A 20400-nucleotide genomic window follows, 5' to 3' on the forward strand; every position below is an offset into this window, starting at 1 on the left:
CTACTGGTAACCAAATGGCTCCTGCACACAGCCAGCCAGGACTCTCACACCTGCAAAGGTCTCAGCTCTCCCCTAGGCCCTGTAGGCCCAGGCTTTATATGGCCTGGTATCAGCCCCACCTGGTACGTGGGAGTGACCATCCCACCCTTCACTTTGGTCACTCCAGGAAAAGCCGGCCCGGATTATGCGGCTTGGAGCCACCTACTTGCTACCACGTGTCAGTAACTTAATGTTACTGACACCATACTGCCAGCTTCCTTCACCGAGCCCAAGCTGCTCGGTGGCACGTATCTGCCCAAGCGCTCCCCAAAGCCTCATAGGAGAGCATCCTGGGCGAAATATATCTGCCCTCCAGCACTTTGCCGGTCACCTTCTCACATACCCTCCCCCTCTGTTCGAGCCTGTGGGGTCGGACACCTTTAGCCGCCATGCAATGCGTTCTTGATAAGGCATCGGTATTGCCCTGTAGCTTTCCGGCCCTGTGTTCTACCGAAAAACTGAAGTTTTGTAGTGTCAGGAACCACCTAATGACTCTGGCGTTTCTTTCTTTTGCCTGTAACATCCAGGTTAAGGGAGAGTGGTCTGTGATCAGCCTGAAGTGCCGACCTAGAAGGTAGTATTTTAGGGATTCAAGGGCCCACTTGATGGCTAGGCACTCCCGCTCAACTATACTGTAATTTTTCTCTGGTGGCGTGAGCTTCCTGCTCAGATAAATCACGGGATGTTCCTCTCCCTCTACTTCTTGGGACAGAACTGCTCCCAGTCCCACTTCGGACGCGTCTGTTTGGACAATAAATTCCCTTTTAAAATTGGGTGTGACCAATACTGGATGTCTACAGAGGGCCCGTTTTAACTCTTGGAACGCCTTTTCTGCATCAGGGTTCCACTTGACCATGACTGACTTACTGTTCTTGGTCAAGTCTGTTAGGGGCGCTGCTATGCTAGCAAAGTTTTGCACGAACCGCCTATAGTACCCTACAATGCCTAAAAAGGCTCTCACCTGCTTTTTAGTTGTGGGTTGTGGCCAGTCCTGAACGGCTTCAACTTTATTGACCTGGGGTTTTATAATACCCCTACCTATTATATACCCCAGGTATCGTGCTTCTTCAAGACCCAGGGCGCACTTCTTTGGGTTTGCTGTGAGCCCTGCTTTTCTAAGGGAGTTCGGACTGCCTGTACCTTGGGTAGATGGCTGTCCCAGTCTTCGCTAAAGATGATGATATCATCTAAATATGCTGACGCATATTGACGATGGGGTTTGAGTATGATATCCATCAATCTTTGGAAGGTTGCTGGGGCTCCATGCAAACCGAAGGGTAGGCAGATGTACTGAAACAACCCTTCTGGTGTGGCAAATGCAGTCTTTTCTTTCGCGCTCTCTGTAAGGGGAACCTGCCAGTAGCCTTTAGTAAGGTCGAGAGTGGAAAAGTACCTGGCATGACCCAGTCTCTCAATTAACTCGTCCACTCTCGGCATTGGGTATGCGTCAAATTTTGACACGTCATTTAGCTTCCGGAAGTCGTTACAGAAGCGCAGAGAGCCATCAGGTTTTGGTATCAGCACGATAGGGCTGGACCATTCGCTTTTCGACTCCTCAATTACTCCGAGGTCTAGCATTTTCTTGACCTCCTCTGAGATGGCTCGTCTGCGGGCTTCTGGAACCCTGTACGGTTTCAACTGAACCTTTACCCCTGGTTCAGTTATAATGTCGTGTTTTATGACACCAGTACGCCCTGGTATATCAGAAAACACATCTGAATTACGTTATATGAATTCCCTCGACTCTTGTCGTTGGGATTTGGACAGGGACCCTGATACACACACCTCTGGGACCCCACCATGGGTGGTGCTCACTGCAGTCAGGGCTTCTCTGTCCTTCCATGGCTTAATTAGGTTTACATGGTACAACTGTTCTGGTTTCCGCCTACCTGGCTGGTATACCTTATAATTTACCTCTCCGACTTTCTCAATTATTTCATAGGGCCCTTGCCATTTTGCTTGGAATTTACTTTCTAGGGTGGGCACCAACACTAGTACCCGATCCCCAGGGTTGAAGGTTCTCACCTTGGCGGACCGGTTATATACCCGGCTTTGGGCTTCTTGAGCCTGCTGTAAATGTTCTCTAACAATGGGCATGACCGCCACAATTCGATCTTGCATGAGGGAAATGTGTTCAATAACACTCCTGTAGGGGGTGGACTCGTGCTCCCAGGTCTCCTTAGCTACATCAAGGAGCCCTCGGGGATGTCTACCATAAACTAATTCAAAGGGAGAGAACCCAGTGGAGGATTGTGGGACTTCACGGATTGAAAACATTAAATATGGCAGCAGACAGTCCCAGTCCTTCCCATCCTTATTGACTACCTTTTTTAGCATGCTTTTTAGGGTCTTATTAAATCTCTCAACCAGACCATCCATCTGTGGGTGGTACACAGACGTCCGTAAGTGCTTAATATTCAGCAGCTTACACAATTCCTTCATGACCTTTGACATAAAGGGGGTTCCTTGGTCCGTCAGGATCTCTTTTGGTATGCCCGTGCGGGAGAACATGTGAAGTAATTCCTTTGCAATACCCTTGGATGATGTATTGCGTAAAGGAACGGCTTCGGGGTAACGGGTGGCATAGTCTACAACCACTAATATATGTTGGTGACCCCCGGCAGACTTTACCAAGGGCCCAACTAGGTCCATAGCGATCCGCTCAAACGGCACCTCTATGATGGGCAAGGGCACTAAGGGGCTCCGGTAATGGGGCATAGGAGCTGTTATTTGACACTCCGGGCACGACTCACAGTAACGTTTTACATCACCATGTACCCCCGGCCAGAAAAACCGCTGAAGGATGCATTCCCTAGTCTTTTCGCTCCCGAGATGACCTCCCAGCACATGCTTGTGCGCCAGGTCTAAGACCATCCTGCGATAAGACTGAGGTACCACCAGCTGTTCCACCACCTCCCCACAGACCTTGTCAACCTGATACAACAATTCTTGGTTGACTGCAAGGTGTGGAAACACAGTATCAGCCCCTGGAAATTGAGGCTCCCCATTCAGTACTTTAACATTTTCCCTGGCCTTTACTAAGGTGGGGTCTCGGAGCTGCTCAGTTCCGAAATTGGCACGTGAGACCTCTAAGTCAGGCATAGCAACCACTTTGTCCTGTACCTCCGTCTCACCCGCTAGTACTGTTAAGAGAAAGTTATCCGCATTCTCTTGGATCACCCCTACTGCTGGAACCGTACCCTCAGGGTCAAACGGTTCTGGACACACATCATACACATTTGCATTATCATGAACCTTATTTGCAGACGACCCTCGGTGTCGCCACAAGTCCCAAAATAGGGGAAAGTCTCTCCCGAGGATCACGGTGTGCATTAAGGATTTTACGACGCCCACCTCATGGGTGGCAAGTCCACACGGAGTATCAAGTCTTACAAGGGCAATAGGATACTCCTTGGTGTCCCCATGCACACAAACAACCCCCATGCGACGGCCGGTGACGGTTGTGGGATCGACCAGGCTGGAGTGCACCAGCGTAACCAAGCTCCCTGAATCCAGTAGAGCTGTCACAGCAAAGTCATTCACCTTTAGGTGACATAATGGTCGATCAGTCTCTGACACAGTCTCTGCAGAACACACTGGCCGTGCGAACATCGACCTCCGCCGGGCAGAGTCACAGTCCATGGGTTCCATGGTAGGTGGACAGTTGGCGGCAATATGCCCGGGCTCACGACAGCGCCAACATAGTATGGGGCCCCGGTCCCCGTGGGGTTCTACCCGGGACCGGACTGTCCAGTTGGGACTCCTCTTCTGTCCCCAATGATCCCCCTCTGAGCCGCCTCCCTTTGGGACACTTTTGACACCCCTTACATACGGAACAGTCTTACCAGGGGCTCCAGCCGAGTTGCTGTTCCCGGGGTTGGAACGTCCAGGAGGCACGGTTCGCAGTAAGTCCTCCTTGGCTTTATACCTCTCAACGAGCCTCACGAGTTGAGCATTAGTCTCGGCCTGAGCTCTCATGGCCTCCTCATGGACCTTTTGCTGGGTCGCCGTCACTTGTTGCTGCTGCACGTTCATTTGCACCAGCTGCTTTATCAGTTCTTCCATTTTGGCTGTATCTGATGGCTGTGCCGTTGCAGCTTTCACCCAGGACATGGGGGTTACAGCACTCTCCAGTCAATGTCTCTTGGGTGGTTGCCCTTAGCAACGGTTCTCCAGCTGCTGCAGCAAAATGTCCATTAATTGGTGTATGTCTCTTTAAGACCGCTGCCCGCATCCAAACACCATATATGAGGGACTAGCGTTTAGGATCGGTAGCAACCTGGGCATAAGCAGTCAGAGACAGTGACACACGGGATAAGGTCCTTAGTCCAGGCTTCGCCTGGATTTATTTCAGTGCAAACAAAGCAAAATACAAGCCTTAACGCCAGGCAAACATAAAGTAAATCCTGCTCGTCCGAGCACTTACTAAACATGTAGCGTCCCTGTCTACCTACTGGTAACCAAATGGCTCCTGCACACAGCCAGCCAGGACTCTCACACCTGCAAAGGTCTCAGCTCTCCCCTAGGCCCTGTAGGCCCAGGCTTTATATGGCCTGGTACCAGCCCCACCTGGTACGTGGGAGTGACCATCCCACCCTTCACTTTGGTCACTCCAGGAAAAGCCGGCCCGGATTATGCGGCTTGGAGCCACATACTTGCTACCACGTGTCAGTAACTTAATGTTACTGACACCATACTGCCGGCTTCCTCCACCGAGCCCAAGCTGCTCGGTGGCACGTATCTGCCCAAGCGCTCCCCAAAGCCTCATAGGAGAGCATCCTGGGCGAAATATATCTGCCCTCCAGCACTTTGCCGGTCACCTTCTCACAGTAGTTATATTCTTGTACATAGGGGGCAGTATTATAGTAGTTATATTCTTGTACATAGGGGGCAGTATTATAGTAGTTATATTCTTGTACATAGGAGGCAGTATTATAGTAGTTATATTCTTGTACATAGGGGGCAGTATTAAGGTAGTTATATTGTTGTACATAGGGGGCAGTATTATAGTAGTTATATTCTTGTACAAAGTGGGCAGTATTATAGTAGCTATATTCATCTACATAAGGGGCAGTATTATAGTAGTTATAATCCTGTACATAGGGGGCCGTATTATAGTAGTTATATTCTTGTACACAGGAGGCAGTATTATAGTAGTTATATTCTTCTACATAGGAGGCAGTATTATAGTAGTTATATCCTTGTACATAGGGGCAGTATTATAGTAGTTATATTCTTGTACATAGGAGGCAGTATTATAGTAGTTATATTCTTGTACATAGGGGGCAGTATTATAGTAGTTATATTCTTGCACATAGAGGGCAGTATTATAGTAGTTATATTCTTGTACATAGGAGGCAGTATTATAGTAGTTATATTCTTGTACATAGGGGCAGTATTATAGTAGCTATATTCATCTACATAAGGGGCAGTATTATAGTAGTTATAATCCTGTACATAGGGGGCCGTATTATAGTAGTTATATTCTTGTACACAGGAGGCAGTATTATAGTAGTTATATTCTTCTACATAGGAGGCAGTATTATAGTAGTTATATTCTTGTACATAGGGGGCAGTATTATAGTAGTTAAATTCTTGTACATAGGGGGCAGTATCATAGTAGTTATATTCTTGTACATAGGGGGCAGTATTTTAGTAGTTATATTCTTGTACATAGGGGGCAATATTATAGAAGTTATATTCTTGTACATAGGGGGCTGTATTATAGTAGTTATATTCTTGTACATAGGGGGCAGTATTATAGTAGTTATATTCTTGTACATAGGGGCAGTATTATAGTAGTTATATTGTTGTACATAGGAGGCAGTATTATAGTAGTTATATTCTTGTACATAGGGGGCAGTATTATAGTAGTTATATTCTTGTACATAAGGAGGCAGTATTATAGTAGTTATATTCTTGTACATAGGGGGCAGTATTATAGTAGTTATATTCTTGTACATAGGGAGCAGTATTATAGTAGTTATATTCTTGTACATAGGGGACAGTATTATAGTAGTTATATTCTTGTACAGAGAGGCAGTATTATAGTAGTTATATTCTTGTACATAGGGGCAATATTATAGTAGTTATATTCTTGTACATAGGAGCAGCATTATAGTAGTTATATTCTTGTACATAGGGGCAGTATTATAGTAATTATATTCTTGTACATAGGGGCAGTATTATAGCAGTTATATTCTTGTACATAGGGTGCAGTATTATAGTATAGTCTTGTACATAGGGGGGCAGTATTATTGTAGTTATATTCTTGTGCATTGGGAACAGCATTATAGTAGTTATATTTTTGTAAATTGATGGGGCATTATTATAGTTATTATATAAATTAAAGCTTAGTATTTCAGACCAAAAACTTCAGTCATTTGAAAAGTGTTGTAGTTGTCACTTCCCTTCCCCCACTGCCTTTGGTAGTCCATTTAAAGCATTTTACTCAGCAGGGCCAACAATGAACACCCTGCAGGATATAGAGCGTATGAAATCAGTTTTTATCCTGAGGCATGATGGGAATATTATTAAGAAAAATAAGTAACAGACATTTTTATTACTATGTGAATATTCTTTCCATGTTCTGTACATCAATGATCATAACATTAATAGTGAGTTGCCCTGTAGGGATACTATATCCAGAGCTCATCCTTCAAGGACAATGACGGTATTTTACACAGCTTCTGGGAAGTGGAAACATCAGTTTTATGAATTAAGTGTGTGACCGGGTTTGCAGATGTTTCTGATCTCTTATGTTCTGCAGCTGTTCAGTGCATATTATCCGGTGTGTGTGGCTGTAGGGCTAGTGAGGACATAGACCACACAGTGACAGACATCAGATGAGAGGCAATGGAGGAGATTCATCACATCTGATGCAAAGGAAAAGTAGAGCAGTTGCCCATAGCCACCATGAGACATCACAATGTTGTCCGGGGTTGTGCCCCAGACGAAAGGGAGGCACAGGAACAAGAAAGGTGGGTCTCTTGGAAGGTCACATTCTCATTGTTTGTCTCATGTCTCTTAACTTTCAAAAAATGTGAAGAGGGACAAGTTATGCACTGTGTTTAATGTCCCACATGTTAATAGTGCTGAGTTAGTGTGACTCTCATGCTAACAATACCCTCTCAGTGACCAATATGTCGATAGTGCCCTCTTTGTACCTTCACGCATTGATTGTGCCCTCTTGTTGCCCCCCTTGCTGATATTATGCCCTTAGCACCCCTATGCTAACAGTACTCTCTCAGTGGCCCAGATGTTGATAGTGCCTCCTTCTTTCCCCATGTGCTAATAGGACCCCTTTGCGTCCCACATGTTGAGAGTTTCCCCTTAGTGCACTGTATGTTGACAGAGCCCCTCTTGTTCCTCACATGCTAATAATGCCCTCTAAGTGCCCCCTTGCTGATACTACCCCTTTACCACCCTATGCTAACAGTACTTCCTTAGTACTCCACATGCTGATAGTGCCACCTTAGTGGCCTATATGCTGGCAGTGCATCCATAGTGGCCCACAAGCTGATAGTGTCCCAGTAGTGCTCCCTCACAGTTATGATGCCTCCACAGTGCCTCTTATGTTGATAGTACCCCCTTAGTGCCGCATACTCTGATAGTGCACTGTTAGTGCCCCACATGCTGATAGTGCCCCCTTAGTGCTCTCAAACTAACATTACTCCCTTAGTGGCCCACATCCTGATAGGGCTCCCTTTTTTCCCCACATGTTGATAGTGCTCCTTAGTGTCCCACTTGTTAAGAATAGCCCCTTAGAGCTCAAGATGCTGTTTGTGCCTCCTTTGTTCCCCACATGCTGACAATGCCATCTTAGTGCTCCAAATGCTAATAGTATCTCCTTCGTTCCCCACACTCCGGTAGTACCCCTCTTGTTCCTCACATGCTCATAGGGCCCCCTTAGTGCCCCACATGCAGGTAGTGCCTTCATACTGCCCCACAAGCTCATAGTGTCCCAATAGTGCTCTCTCACAGTTATGATGCCCCCACAGTTTCCCTTATGTTGATTGTGCCTCTTTAGTGCCACACACTCTGCACCTGCACTTTTAGTGCCCACATGCTGATAGTGGCCCCCTTAGTGCCCTCATGCTAACAGCACTCATTAATTGGCCCACATGCTGATAGTGCTCCTTAGTGTCTCACATGTTGAGAGTAACTTCTTAGTGCCCACCATGCTAATAGTGCCTCTTTTTTTCCCCACATGCTGATAGTGCCATCTTAGTGGCCCACATTCTCATAGTGCCCCATTAGTGCTCCCTCACAGTCATCATGCCCCCGCAGTGCCCCACATGTTGATAGTAGCCTCTTAGTGCCCCACTGGCTGACAGTGCACATTTAGTTCCCCTCAAATTGATAGTGCCCCTTAGTGTCCCACATACTAACAGTGCCCACTTAGTGCCAACTCACAGTCACAATACCCCCCTCACTATAAGGATGTGCCTCTTTACATTCCACCTGCTGCTGTGCTCCCCACAAGACTCCAGCTTTCTTCTTAGCCTGCTCTCTTTTTTCTTTGCTCCATCCTGTCCCCAGCAAGCTCTGCCTCCGAGCTTTTTCCCCGCAGCATGACACTTAGTTGGCCTCTGACTTCTTCTGCTCATCCTACTCATCCTTCACTGTGTTACCCTACTTGCAAGGCAAGCAAGGTGGACAACCCCCCATTCGCAAGCAGCTTTCGGCAGTGGTCCCAAAGTGAATGGTGGAGCAGGGAGCTAATGACTCCCTGCTTCACCATTGTGTTCATCTGTATCTGCATCCTGCGTACATACCTCCTGGAACAGTCCCAACAGCCAGAGTTTTAACAGATTCTGCCTATAACGTGATCATCTTAAAGGTGTCATATATAATTTGACAAACATGGCTGCTTTCTTGCATAAAAACAGTGCCACACGTGTCCACTGGTTGTATGCGGTATTACAGCTTAGGACCAATCTCTTCACTACAATGCACAATCCATGGACACACAGCATACACAGGCATGACATTGTTTTAGAAAGAAAGCAGCCATGTTTTTTTAATCCTGGACCACCCCTTTAAGGCAATCTATAAAATGATGTACTTCTCCATAATCCCATAAATGTTCTGCATTCACTTGCCATTGGATTAATTAATTCATCAGCGATGGTCTGCAAGGAGTTAAGCCCGGCAGGTTTATACTATTCTTCAAACTGCTAAATCCGGGATGGCATCTTGTGAGGGAGTCATTGTCTCACTTTCTGCTGCTGATACCGCCCAGATTTCTAAGCAATCAAGTATCGGGCTCACAACATGCTAATTACTCTTTAAAAATAGATCCTGCTCTTTCTTCACACATTTTTCCAAAGGGAGAAAGAAAACTGGAGATCATCCACGTTCCTACAGCCGCAGCGGGGAAAAGATGGGGAGCATTAACCCCGTCCCGACCGCACCGCCTGCCAAAACGTCTTATATATATATCATGATTGTCAGGTCGGTTCTATAATAAGGTCACGACACTCACAAACTGCTGCCCAGATAATAAGGAAGGATGAGCGCTCAGAGCTGTTCAGCTTCACAATATTGCCAATTTGTGCCCAAAAAGCTGATTTAATGTGTAATTGTGGTGTAATTGTGCCCATATTTACTAAGCAGCTCTTCACCCAGGGCTTATCATAGCCCATTAAGTCCCATTTATATCCAGAGGCATTTAAAGCAGCTTAACCCCTTCCTGCAAGCCATACGGCAATATACAGCATCCTACCTGCACATATCCAGCGCCATTAGGACGTATATAGACGTCCACAGTATATGCTATGTATGGATTCGGCTTGGGAGCTGGACCCACTCCATACATGGCGAGTATTGGCTTTCTTTGACAGCCACGATAAATTCTAACAGCAGCATTTCAAAGTCTTGATCAATCGGGATCTAAATATCCCAAAAAGCCTTCCCTGTGATGAGATTGCATCAGTGTCGTACAGGTGTCATGGCGGCCTGGGGGCCTCTGAACTAATACGTTTTCTTATTAATAGGTAGCCTATTAAAATAGAGTAGAATATAGTACCATACCATTGTATTATACAGTACCGTTAAGTAGTCAAACAGTCACAAGTTCAAGTCCCCTATGGGAATAAAAATAAGTATAATGAAGACTCTTGAATTATGAAGAATATTAAAAGTTAAAGAAAATACCCTTTTCCTAGTTGTTGTGTCAAAAAACAGAATAAATAAATGTAAAAATTCGTATTGCTATGTCCATGAAGGTCCAATTTATTTAAATATTACATTATTAAAGAGGGTTTTCTGGAGAAAATGCTATTGACTAGCCATACATATATCCAAGCTATACACAGTACAACAGGGTACTAGAACCTCCGTACCCGCCTGTATCCCATTTTGTATCCAAGCTAGAGGCGGTACAACAGGGTACTAGAGCCTCCATACTCGCCCGTATCACATCCAGTATACAAGTTAGAGGCAGTACAACAAGGTACTAGAGCCTGCATGCCTCCTGTATCATATCTTGTATCCAAGCTAGAGGCGGTACAACATGGTACTAGAGCCTCCATGACTGCCTGTATGACATCTTGTATCCAATCTAGAGGCAGTACAACAGGATACTAGAGCCTCCATGCCCCCCGTATCACATCTTGTATCCAAGATAGAGGTGATACAACAGGGTACTAGAGCCTCCATGCCCGCCCATATCGCATCTTGTATCCAAGCTAGAGGTGGTACAACAGGATACTAGAGCCTCCATGCCCCCCGTATCACATCTTGTATCCAATATAGAGGTGATACAACAGGATACTAGAGCCCTCATGCCCGCCTGTAACGCATCCAGTATACAAGTTAGAAGCGGTACAACAAGGTACTAGAGCCCCCATGCCTCCTGTATCACATCTTGTATCCAAGCTAGAGGCAGTACAACATGGTACTAGAGCCTCCATGCCCAGCTAGTGCAGTGGTCCAGAACATCATTCTGGACCCCTCCATAATTGTCATATATTTCTGTCTTATGTGTGGATGCACTGTGCAAAACTGTCATGTCTATATTCTGTATGTGTATTGCACAGCTGCAGCGTCTGAAGGGTTAACTCCATTAAAATCATTGCCTATGAGCTCTGCTGCATGTTGAATGTATCTATCTTTCTGTGTCATGTGGTACAAGTGAGGAGATAAATGGGGGTGAACGAGAACAGGAAGAAGGTTGATGATCTTCCATCTCACCATGCTGTTGGAGGACCCACAGTGATGTACAGAAGCACCTTCAGCTTCCCTGTATGGAAAATGGAGAAGAAGGAGAGGCTCCCTAGTAGAAGCTGAGGATCTTCCCTCTTCCCCGATTAGCTGGAGACACCACTGGGGCACACAGAGACATCTCTGGTTTCTTTGCACCTATTATGGAGGATACGGAGAGACTGCCTAACCGTATGTGAAGCGCATGGGAGTGAGTGAGCCTAAATGTTTCTTCCCCAAATAGCCCTATCCCAAGAGAGAGCCATTGTAAGTAAGTAACTTCTCAAGTGACTATACGTTTCTACAATTAATAACAGTGCAGAAGTCTACCGAACCTCTAAAGATAATATTAAGTCTGTTTATGATTCGTATGTGGCCATCTGAAGTATAGATCACCCAACAGTGGTACACCTTTAACTGACACCCATGCGTGCTGAAGTCTATGATAATTATATGCGATAATATGATAATTGATAATATGATAATTATATATTAAATGGGTGATAATTATAGCCATTCTGTGGCCATTGACTTTCATGTCAAGTAATTGCTGAATATTTACTAATTTACCTGCACTGTAAACTCCGCCTCCACCGTTCCGGAGGACCCGAGGTACTATACACTTGTCAAGTGTTATTTATCGGCCGTGTATGAATGCCGGTGTATGGAACAATGGCGTCACGAACTGACAACTACTATCCCCTCATACTTGTTATTTGACGTAACGTTACAGCAAGTATACGTAATGTTACAGTTGGTAGTCACAAACAGGATTTATATGTAACACGTGTTGGCACAACATCAGCCTGTTACACTAGGATATGATGAGGGCAGTCATGGGACCACCACACCACCTGAAATGGGAGTGCGTGACCCCAGAACCAGACCGCTGCTCTGTACTACTCTGCTGCTCCTCTGTGCACGCTGCTCTCCTTACACTAAGGCTGGGCACTTGGTCTCCAGGAGCAGGAGCATGATGACATCATCATCCGCCTATGCTCCTCTGCGTGCACTGCGTCAGCATTCCCTATTCCAACAGCCACACAACCCGGCGGCACTAATCAAGCGATCGGCAGTGCGACCGGCCAGTAATGCACTCAGTGTGCATTCTGTATATGGCCTCTCAGTGCCAGGGCTGGGTTACAATTGCGACCCCTAGTGGTACACCTATGCCCTCCTGTATATCTCGTCATCAGCTTGATTGGTTTACCCAGATCACTCTGGGTCCCGAAGCCCAATGCGTCCTAACATCTGCCTACGCTTGTTGGATGTTGATGCTGGTCCTTCGAGCAGGTCGGTGGTCTTTACAATGGACTTGTTAGCAGCGGTTTTCTGGCTGGAGCCTAATGCAGTTTATGAGTCGCTAGGAAGTGGTGATATAACTGAGGCGTGAAACATGTTGTCATTGATGGGATTTCTTCATAAGACTTTCAGTGAAATAAGATTTGCCAATCTACACCTGCATCACACTCAACTGACACAATGATGGGGGTTTAACTTTGCAACAGCCGAAAAGTCACTGACAGATAGGCTCACCGCGGAGAATTGCGGCATGCTGCGATTTGAGTCCCGCGAGCGGAGAATCGCTATGGTTCTCCGCTCATGGACAGGGGGCTGCGCTTTCCATTGCAACGCTATGGAAAACGTGCACTGCGTTACTCGTGGACGGATTATCGCCGCAAGTACAGCAATGCACTATCGTCCGTGGACAGGAGCCCTACATGTCCACACAACTTCAGAAATGGAGCGAACCACCATATGGAGCTTCAACCTCACTGCAAAGATAAAACCTCACACCTTATACAGGTGGGGCGTCCCTAAGCCGCCCCCTGGGGTAACACCACTTATCAATTAACATACCGCTGTCCCAGGATTTTCGGCATCTCAGTGTATCTATATGTAAATTCTATCAGCATTTCATTGTATATACATTTCTATAGCTGTCCAATAGTCCAGATTATTTGGTAATCTGGCACCAATCATGTCCATTTGATGCCACATTAAAGGCATTTTACTGTATATAGATCGTAAATATCATCAGTGAGAGTGGCAGTGGTTATGGGCAGAGGCTGGCCTGGTTTTCTCATTAGTGGCAGCATGTTCTAATAATTTCCATGGGTCAGAAACGCTCTTTTCTCCTTAGGGAGAGCAACTATATACTATAAATAAGTGAGGAGACTCAAATGGCCACGCACGCTCCTCTGGGTAATATGCAAATAAGGGAGATGGAATAAATCCTCCACAGTGCCACCTACTGAAAGGCAGCATTCCTTCGAGTCAAAGTGGGACTTTTTATACAAGTCTTGCTACAATGACTGGGAATCAAAAGCAAAGCCAGACCCCATGTACATACAGCTGTTTCCGGGTTATTGCCCATCATCAGTGTACAGTAGGAGTCTGGCTTTTGCTAGTGAGAGGCCAGGGACAGGGGTCAGAAACGCTCTTTTCTCCTTAGGGAGAGCAACTATATACTATAAATAAGTGAGGAGACTCAAATGGCCACGCACGCTCCTCTGGGTAATATGCAAATAAGGGAGATGGAATAAATCCTCCACAGTGCCACCTACTGAAAGGCAGCATTCCTTCGAGTCAAAGTGGGACTTTTTATACAAGTCTTGCTACAATGACTGGGAATCAAAAGCGTGGCCATTTGAGTCTCCTCACTTATTTATAGTATATAGTTGCTCTCCCTAAGGAGAAAAGAGCGTTTCTGACCCCTGTCCCTGGCCTCTCACTAGCAAAAGCCAGACTCCTACTGTACACTGATGATGGGCAATAACCCGGAAACAGCTGTATGTACATGGGGTCTGGCTTTGCTTTTGATTCCCAGTCATTGTAGCAAGACTTGTATAAAAAGTCCCACTTTGACTCGAAGGAATGCTGCCTTTCAGTAGGTGGCACTGTGGAGGATTTATTCCATCTCCCTTATTTGCAATAATTTCCATGTAATGGCACTGGGCATGGTTGGCACCATGTATGACCAGCATGCTGGATATCATTGTCTTTTATGCTGCGTTTTATTGATTTGTCATAAAGGTCCTTTTCTTTGGAGGGAGGGGTTAAAGCCAGAGGTGTAACTTGAAGCTCCTGGGCCCCAATGCAAAACCTGGAATGGGGCCCCCAACTATAATGCTTTATTCATAGTACTGGGCTCCCTATATGGAGAAGGGAGGCCTTATGGGCTCCCTAAGGGTCCTGGGCCCGGGTGCAACCGCATCCCCTGCATCCACTATAGTTACGTCCCTGGTTAAAGCCCTTCAAATGAGTAATGAGTGCATGTATTGTATGGACAGTGCAAGGCAAGCAGCCAGTAGGGGGCAGTGTGCAACAAGGCAATGAAAAGTTTGAAACATAAAATCAGGTGACAATTTTATGATGGATCAGTTTCAGTGTGAATCCACATTAGATGGGAAAATCCAGTGATCTGAGCAACTTCCAACGAGGCCTGGTCATTAGTGCTGGACTAGCTGGGGCTGGGATGTCACTGCCAGCCGCGTGGGGTTGTGGGGAGTATACAGAGAATGGTGCGATAGAGGAAAAATATCAAGCAGAAGGGGTCAGAGAAGGATGTCAGGAATCGTTCTAATGAACAGGCACTACATAGACAAACTGCAGCCAAAGACAACTCTGCTGTCCGACTAATCTGTCCAAACACAGAACGCACCATTCCTTAGCATGGATGGGCTATAACAGCAGACGATCCGTTCCAGCGCCGTTGTGCCTAAGAGAAAGTCGAGAGGCAAAAGAGCACAAAAATTGGAACACTGAGCAGTGGCAAAACATCTCCTGGTCGGACGGATCCAAATTTCTATTACTGATGGGAGGTCAGAATTTGCTGCAAGCGACATGAATCAATGACCCCTTCCTGTCAGCAGTACAGAATGTGTCAGTACTTCTATCTAGTTTGTGTCAACTACAAGAAACTTCCTGTCCTGCAGAACAGTTTTATCACTTAGTGCCGTGATGGCGAACCTATGACACGCGTGTCAGCACTGACACGCGTAGCCATAGTCGCTGACACGCGGCCGATCACACCGTTAATGAATACCGGCAGGGGCCATGGCTCCCCTGCTGGTATTCACTAACCAGCGCTACTAGCAGCACTGGGATGTCAGTGTGTGCCGGGATCCTTCTCAGCCCGTCCGGGGGGAAGGCGTCCTGCAACACACTGACGTCACAGTGTGCGCCGGAGACCATTGCTGTTGGCGGCGCGCCGGGCACAGGAGAAGCAGAGCATCCACGAGGTAAGTACGTGGGTCTCGTGGGGGGCCCACTGTAAGGGGGCAGTCACCACTGGGGGGCCCACTGTAAGGGGGCAGTCACCGCTGGTGGGCCGCTGTAAGGGGGCAGGTAATGCTGGGGGGCCTCTGTGGGGGGCAGATACTGCTGGGGGACCTCTGTGGGGGGCAGGTAATGCTGGGGGCCGCTGTGAGGGGCAGGTAATGCTGGGGGCCGCTGTGGGGGGCAGGTAATGCTGGGGGTCGCTGTGGGGGGCAGGTAATGCTGGGGGCCGCTGTGGGGGGCAGATACTACTGGGGGGTCACTGTGGGTGGTGCTGTTTGTTGCTGCTGGGGGGCCTCTCTCACTGCTGGGGAGGCGCTGTCGCTGCTGGGGGCCACTGTGAGGAGCACTATCACTGCTGGTGGCTCGTCATTACTGAGATAAGTGAGGGGGAGGCAGCGAAAGGCAAGGGCCTGTGCTCTGGGTGTTTTGGGTTTATTAAATACAATTATACATTACAACTATACATATTTGTTATTTAAACTATAAATATCGCCAATTTATGGATTTTTTCTCGAAGTGACACACCACCCGAGTTATGCTCCATTTTTTGGCGAATTTTGACACACTGAGCTCAAAAGGATGCCCATCACTGATGGAATCTACACTATAAAGAACTGCTGCAGTTCTGAAGGCCAGTGGAGGTCCCACACATCACTAGATGGAAGTCTCTAATAAAGTGGCCATTCAATGTATATATATATATATATATATAGAGAGAGAGAGACACACACTTTTTTCTACACTCTCCTGTCTTTATTAATATTAGGGTCTATACAGATAAACGTGTTTGCATGCGTTTTTGTGCTTGTGAAACCCCTTGTTTTTGATGGGTTCATTCTCATAAGCATGTTTGTCCTATCTTTCTTCATATTATGCAGTAAGCTGCTGTAGAAGTCTATGATATGTTAAAAAAGCAAGAGGAAGAGAGCGGCCCTGCGGACAACCCCTGTGCATGCACAAATACCCTCCTTTGCAGTGAGCGTATTTGCGCATACGGTTGCCTGTGGAAGCCGTTCTATAGATTATTCTCCCAGCCGTGTTCCTGCACCTCTGTGGATTGCTGCACAAGGAGAAGACCGCCTACGCTGAGCGAAGAACACCCACCTCTACATGACGGCCCGCACGCAGGTTGGGGGCAAAATCCATGGCGGTTATTTATGATAAAAGGTGGAGTTCCCCTTTAATGATATGTCCGCCTTTTAATACGTGTTTGTACCTTTCTGCGTATTCCGAGCCCTCTTTCTATTTCATCTCGTCTTGCGCAGAGCATCTTGTCAGCATTTTACTCGTCGCTCAGAAAACACATTAGCTGGATTGCTTTCCGTCTCACATTTGACAGAATTGAATTTTTTTGTGTGTGTGAGCGTCTGTACTCAGAAAATGTATCTCGCCTGCATTGCACTTAGAGTAATGTGCAGTCTGCTTTATGGAGCACTGGAGGGACCCAGAGGCAAGGAGAGGGCGGAGGATGCGCTAAATGCAGCCGCCGTATTGTCCGTGGCTTCTGGGTGCCTGCAGTCTAGTGCACTCATGTGACCTTGTCGTGTGGAGGGCGAAGATGCACCCTGGCACTGCTGCAGCTGCCACCCTCATCAGGGTATTAACTGCTCACACTGCCAAGTGCCAGGGAGATTTTTTATTTAACCCCTTATGTTACATCACTGCTTTCCAACCTGAGATTTTTCCAGCTGTGGTCAGACTACAACTCCCAGCACATCTTAATAGCTGCAGAGTTGTAGTTTTGCTACAGCTGGAGAGCCACAGGTTAGTAATAATTGGTCTCCACAGGTCTATACCCCCCCCCCCCCCCCCACACACACACACACCTGAAACCATCAAAGATAACAGGACTTGGTGCTTATTTGCCCCATCTCCTTCCCGGGATCATTGGCTTGAATCCCCACGCCACTTAAGTTTTTCCGAGCTTAAGGCCCAATGTCCACGGGTGGATTTAAATTAGCGAAATTCGCACGGGTCACCTACATGGAAGATCTGCAATTCACAGTACTCATAGGGAAGCATTGGCATCCGCAGCTGAATTCAAGCAGATTTGACTTGCAGGCCATTTGGTGCAGAAAACAAGTCACAGCACGCTCCATTTCAGTGCGGACAGGCTCAATACAAGTCAATGGGTGCGGACAATCTGCAGTGCATCCGCAAATACAATTGTGGATGCACTGTGGATTTGAAGGTTAAAATAAATTTGAGAAGTGGGAGAAAAAGCTGGGAGGTGGGGTTGGGGATTTTTTCCATGTGGATGATCCACAGTACATCCTAGTAAAACCGAAAACACACTTGCATAGTATTTGAAAGGACTAATTACACCACTCCAGTCAAAGATGGAAGGAAACCTGTCCCTTACCAATCAGGGTAAATGGGGCACCCCAGCCTAAAAGCGGGGTAGGCGCCCTAATAAGAACGGCTCTGCTTTCTTCATCTCGGACCTGGCTATTTCTAATTAGGAACCCCGAGAGATGCACCAAACACAGGACACATGACAGATCACATCTATACACAAAACAGGACGGTTCATACACCACGTCTGGCTACCTGCACAGACTCAATGAACACCTTGCTGTTTACAGCAACACATCAGAACTTACATGCATACAGCTAGTAAACAATAGCTAGTCAAAGTGTCCTAAAACCAAGGGGAAAGAGTCAGACACCGTGCTAACATACAGAGAACCATGTCAGGAATCACCCATCCGACAACACACAAGACATCAGATGTCTGGAGGCCGCACCTGTAAAACGAGAGAGGAGAGGGGGTCCGCAAAGATGCAGACGGGAAGAACAGGTGTCCAGACCCTCCTCAGAGAAGGTGAGAGACACACTACAGATTAACATACATAACAGCCAGGTCAGAGTGGGAATAACACAGAATGAGTAAAATCACCAGTATCTTTTAGCCAGAGGGGCTGGTATTTATGTGCAGCAGACCAGGGGGATTGGCTGGCTGGAGAAACTCCAAACCCAGCCAGCTCAATTATCCCTCAGCTGAGAAGGTGTGCTGCTGGAAACCTGTGGGTTTTCTGCTGCAGAATGTCCATTGTGAATACACCCTGTATGTTGTATGAGGCCAATCTGAGTAGGACCCCTCTCTGCCACTTAGAGAGGACATGTCGTGTCCTTGGGTCAGTTGACCCCGCTGAGCTCTTTTATTCTTTCTACACCCCCCGGTCCTTTGTACTGTTTCCCTTTAGATTCAGCTCTCAGCGCTGTGAATCCCCCAAGTGTCAGTCTCCCCCGCTCATTGTCAGTGGGCGATGATTTGATTGACAGTGAGCGGAGGAGATGGGGGAGCAAGAACTAATGAAAAGCTGCAATAGAGTCAGCAGGTCCTTGGCTGCAAAGCTATACGGCCAGTCCCGCTGACCCAAGGACATGACAAGTCCTCTTTAAGAAGACACTAGTATTATAAATAGCACCGTTAAAAATTTAGCATCGGGCTCCAGAAACTTTAAAGGAGTTGTCCGGGATCTTGGGCGTTTTTTCTATTGATGACATACCCTCAGATTAGACCGTCAGTATATGATTGTTGAGGGTCTGTTGCTCGGCATCCATGCTGATCAGCTGATTCTTAGTGCCGCTGTCAATATGGTCAGGGCTGGAAGCAGATAGTGCTGACAACATTGCAGAAGCCCAGTTTGGTACTGCAGGCACTGAATTCTATGGGAGCTGTACCTGCAATACCAACCCAGATTGCTACACTATGGACAGCGCTATCTGCTTCCTGTCCGTGCTGACAGCAGCACCAAGAATCAGCTGATCAGCATAGCCCCCGAGCAACAGAACCCCAACAATTATATACTGATGGTCTAATCTGAGGATAGGTCATCAAGAGACAAAACCCCCAAAGTCCCGGACAACTCCTTCAAGTTACAAACAGCTTTATTAGCGTCCTGAGTCGCAAACGTCCTAATTCAGTATGTAGCAATACATTGCCTATTCCGATACTACTGTGTACTACAGGTTTGTCATTCAGGGCTCTGGGAAAGCTGAATGCAGCACTACAGGAGAGGAGGAAATGAGTCATGGTTCAGTGTTGGCTACCATTTACCTCTGTTATATTAGGGCAGACCTAGAATCAGTGACTAGACCTCTTTGGACTATCTACTAAGAGTCTGGAATCTCATCTCCTGTTTCATCATAGGCTCAACCTGCTGCTCCGAGCACCAATGCTTTACACTGCAGCACTGCATGTCTCAATTGACTACTGTTTTTAAGTAGGCTCACCAAGTAGTAAGGAGAGAATAATTCTAAGCTACAAGCATGAAGTTTATTAGTATCTGTCATATACAGAGTATAATTTTGCCTGTATAAGGCCGGGTTCACATCCGTGCGGGAACCTCCGACACAAAATACCGGAAGAGCGAGCACTGCTTGCAGCACTTTTTCTTCCGGTAAAATGCCAGGCAGCTGAGCGGAAACCGAACGGACCCCATTATAGTCAATGGGTTCCTTTGGAGCTGTCCAGTTCCACCATAAGACAGAGCCGTTCAGCCAGGGGATTCCCCACTCCCCGAACGGAGCAGGAAAATAGAACCCCCGACGCAGATATAAAAAGCTGCCTTATTGATGTTTTGCGACACAATGACAAAAAGCGCGACAGTACATTTTATTAAAAATGTATATTTATTTATTTGTACAATTAGTAATATATACACAGAAAGTGAAGTCATGGCGTTTATGATATTACAGCAATTCTCTCAGTGGAGTTTTATACGACCCCCTCTGCTGGCGGCTTTAGATATGGCAGCTTTATTACTGTGATTTCCCTGCAGTCCTCTCCAGCCTGCAGCAAGTAGCGCACAATGGTGGTTGTAGTTTCACAACAGATGGCGAGTGACCGGTCGTAGACCACTACCT

Source organism: Eleutherodactylus coqui, chromosome 8 (genome assembly GCF_035609145.1).
Source record: "Eleutherodactylus coqui strain aEleCoq1 chromosome 8, aEleCoq1.hap1, whole genome shotgun sequence".
NCBI classification, from domain to species: Eukaryota; Metazoa; Chordata; class Amphibia; order Anura; family Eleutherodactylidae; genus Eleutherodactylus; species Eleutherodactylus coqui.